Below are 3,676 nucleotides of genomic sequence, written 5' to 3'. Positions count from 1 at the left end.
GGTTTCAGTTTTAATAAATTCTTAAGTTCTAAAAAACAAAAAAAGAAAAGAATAGCTAAAGAAAGCAAATCTTTAAGAGGCAGAAAATGACATGATTCTTGAACAATGTCTTGCTATGGGAAACTCTGTTATTTAGTGGATCAGGGACTTTGAAAGTCTGCCAAAGAATTCTTCCTATCTCTAATTCGTTCGATTGGCTTTCAGAAATGCTAACAACTATTGACTAGACTTTCACAGTACGTCAATCTTTCCAAATGAGGAAAGTGGAGGGAAAGTGGGCTGAACATGTTCTTTGCCTAGATATGACTGTGGGATGTTTATTGACCATTTATGTTGTTAATCACATTTTTATTTCAAGTGAATAAGTTCTTCTATGGTATATGAACTAAAAGCCCAAGTTGCTGAAAGTGTTTAGGGAGCAAAAAAGGGAAAAATACCTAGAAGTAGTCTACAGATGAAGCTATTTCTATCCTTGCAAAGTAAACCATATTATTTCAAAATGTTCTGCAAATATAGGCACCATAGATTTTTTTTTTTTTTTTTGCAAAAACCACAGGTCCAGAAATCGGAGACTTTTGCAAACCCTACGTTTTGAACCGCCAAAGCAAAAATAACCACATGGAAACATACCTCTTCTTTTATTATTGCCAGGGAATCTGGCCTTGAAAAAATGTTAGGTAATTCCAGGGGCTATCTTTGACATCACAAGAGAGCTTTGAAGTAGAAAGATAGACAATGTCCTGGAGAAATAAGACCTTACTTAAGTTCCTTTATGTCAAAGACCATATCAAATCTGTCTTTCTTAAATTCCATCATACCTACCATAGTAATTAGTACAGAGTAAATGTTTAAGTAATAATTTGTTGCAGAAAGGGAATAAGAGGAAAAAGGAAAGGTAGAAAGTAATGAGGAAGGAAAGGGCTTACAAGGTTTTATTAAATAAATGGGACTTCCTAAGTGAATGTGTATTTCTGCTTCCCACATGCACTCCCTGTTACAGACATCGTGGACATTCTCAGTTGTTTACATTTAATGCAGAGACTATCTGCGGAGACCAGACTGGCTTGCAAAATTATAGGAAAACTTATCAATATCATGAGGCTAACTCACCTCATTTTGGAGAACAACAAATGAAATATCCACTCAAAAAGAAATGTTACAAAAAGATTTATGTAGAAATGAAGATCAAATCATAGGAGGCAAAATGAGGCTGGCTACAAATGTGATCTAGGTTTGAATTCAGGGATGTTTGTTCTGAAGTTTCCAACTGATAATCTCATCTTTTGATGTGTTCTTGGCATGTTATGTGTCTCAGAGAACCTTGCTATGAAGGCTGCAAAAGTCCCCATAAAGACTTGGCACTTTCATTTCCTTAGAATTTAGAAGAGTTATGCCATGTTCTTCTTCATAGCCAGGATGAATAGTTGGATATGTTTTTTAAAATATGCAAATGAATTCCACATATAAAATAACTGGAAAATAAAAGGATATAGCTCTATGGAAGTCTAATCCTGAAAGAATACAGTTCAAATATTGTAAGGCTGAAGGAATTTATCACTGGCAAGTAAATTAACCAAGAAAAGACACTAAACCAAGATCGATACAAGGAAGAAGAAAAGGCATATATTAAGTGCATATTTGTGTCCCATGGGTCTTCAATATATCTAACAGCCTTTTTGCGGAAGTGATCATAATCAACATATTACATGTAACTAGTCAGTGGCTTAGTGTTTCCTCACCAGTGTACTAATGGCCGAAGTTGTTATAGCTCCATTTCTCCTACTTCATCTCACCAGAATTGGAAAGACTCACAGTGTACATAAATGAACATCTACACTAGTGGAAGTTGGTGAAACATGTTTCAACTCTTAGTACCTAGCATATGAAATTCTCACCACATCCTAATGTAATGTTCTTCACAAACTAATAGTCAATACATATACCGTGGCCTTCATAACCTCCAGATGTTTTCCTGCCTGTGAATGATAGACAAAATACCAATTTTCCCCAATAATTTCAGCTCTACTATATTGAAAGTACATCTCCCTGCTGCCTTGCAGCAGCTAGTACTGGAAAATGGGCTGGGGCTGGCATTATGTACATTCCAATATGTATCTCTCCAAAGTCCCTCCACAGGAAAAGTGAGAGCCTCAAACAGAATGGAGATATCATAAACCTAGAATTCTGAGTACTACATGGAAGAGAGTTGCCCCAGAGAGTCACGTAGATACACAGCAGACATTGAAAGAGATTTGAGCAATGTTAAACCACTGGGATTTTGGTATTTCTTACCTCAGTGCAACCTAGATCTTCCTGACCGAACATAGTGGTACTAATCTTTCCTTTACTATCCTGTATTCTGTTATCTAGACCTATACTTTACAGACTTCTGAAAGTAACTGGCCAGAATTTTGAGAATCATCTGTTTTGATAGAACACATTTTTCCTCTTATATTAAGCAAACTCTTTCACCCTTGGTCTCTTTTTTAGGCTCTTAGCAATTGTGTTAACCCACCTAAATTGGAAGAATATTACTTTGGAGGGAGTGGGGGACATATCTGGTCCTGACCTATTGCATGGGAATGTGCTGGCAATATTAAGGTATGTCAATTAACATGAGTTTGTTTTTCCTTTGTCCAAATAGGATTTTTGAATTCAACATTTTGTGGATATTGTTCTAATATAATTTGCACTGCCTACTTGTACTCTGCTGTAAAAATGGGTCACTCCCTAGGAACTCTAAGTTGGACCATTTTTATAGCTTTTGATATTAGCAATTGGCTATTCCCTGCTCCTGTGACACTATGACAGGTTTATTCGAGGATGATAAATTGAATGGGTTCATTCGTATCTCACACACAAATACCCTAAATGTAAAGGTTAGCAATTCACTTTTTGAATAAAGGGTGGCTTGGGGAAAATGTGTTTGCATGTTTTTAAGGGCATCTGGTATTTTAGATTCCCTCAGAGGACTTTTTGAACTAGATATCAGTGTTTACTAGGTGAACTCTTTGGATATTTTTTGTTGTTATTTTTAAACATAGCTTCAAAGAAGTAGGGTTCAAGTAGACCCTATTAGCAATTTCTAGTGACAATCCCCTCTCTCCTTTTTTTCCCTAAGGCTAAATTGATATATATGGTATGGCTATGCAGAGGTGAATGCTGGAAAAGGTGTTCTTTGAAGAATATGATGCTTATTATTGATCTCAACTAGGTAGGATTGTCCTTAGAATCTTACTCCCTCCAAACTCTGAAAGGCCATTTATTCCCAAGCAAGATCAGTTGACAAGGATATTTATCCCTCCAGGACACCCTGTCTTCACAGCCTAAAGAAGAATTGTGCAGGTTGGGACAGTTGGTGGGAAAGGTGGGACCTATGGTGTCTTTGTGCTTCTGTGCTTCTGTTCCAACTTCTAACATTGTTGGCACCCCACAGGGAATAACAGGAAAAAAAATTTGATCAAGCCTTAGGTAAGGGGAATATTTTTATAGTTTTAAGATGAGAGAGGTTGGACAGAATTGAAAACACATCTCTTTAATGTTTAGCAAATTATCTTACTCTAAGGTTGGCCTTCGCAGTGTTTCCTGTATTTATCATCTAGTCTTGCCTTTGATCTCAGTCTCGGTGTTCAGCTTTAATACATTGGGTAGACTGAATAATGGCTCCCCAAAGATG

Source organism: Canis lupus, chromosome 20 (assembly GCF_003254725.2).
Source record: "Canis lupus dingo isolate Sandy chromosome 20, ASM325472v2, whole genome shotgun sequence".
Classification (NCBI taxonomy): Eukaryota; Metazoa; Chordata; class Mammalia; order Carnivora; family Canidae; genus Canis; species Canis lupus.
This window is presented reverse-complemented; position numbering follows the sequence as displayed.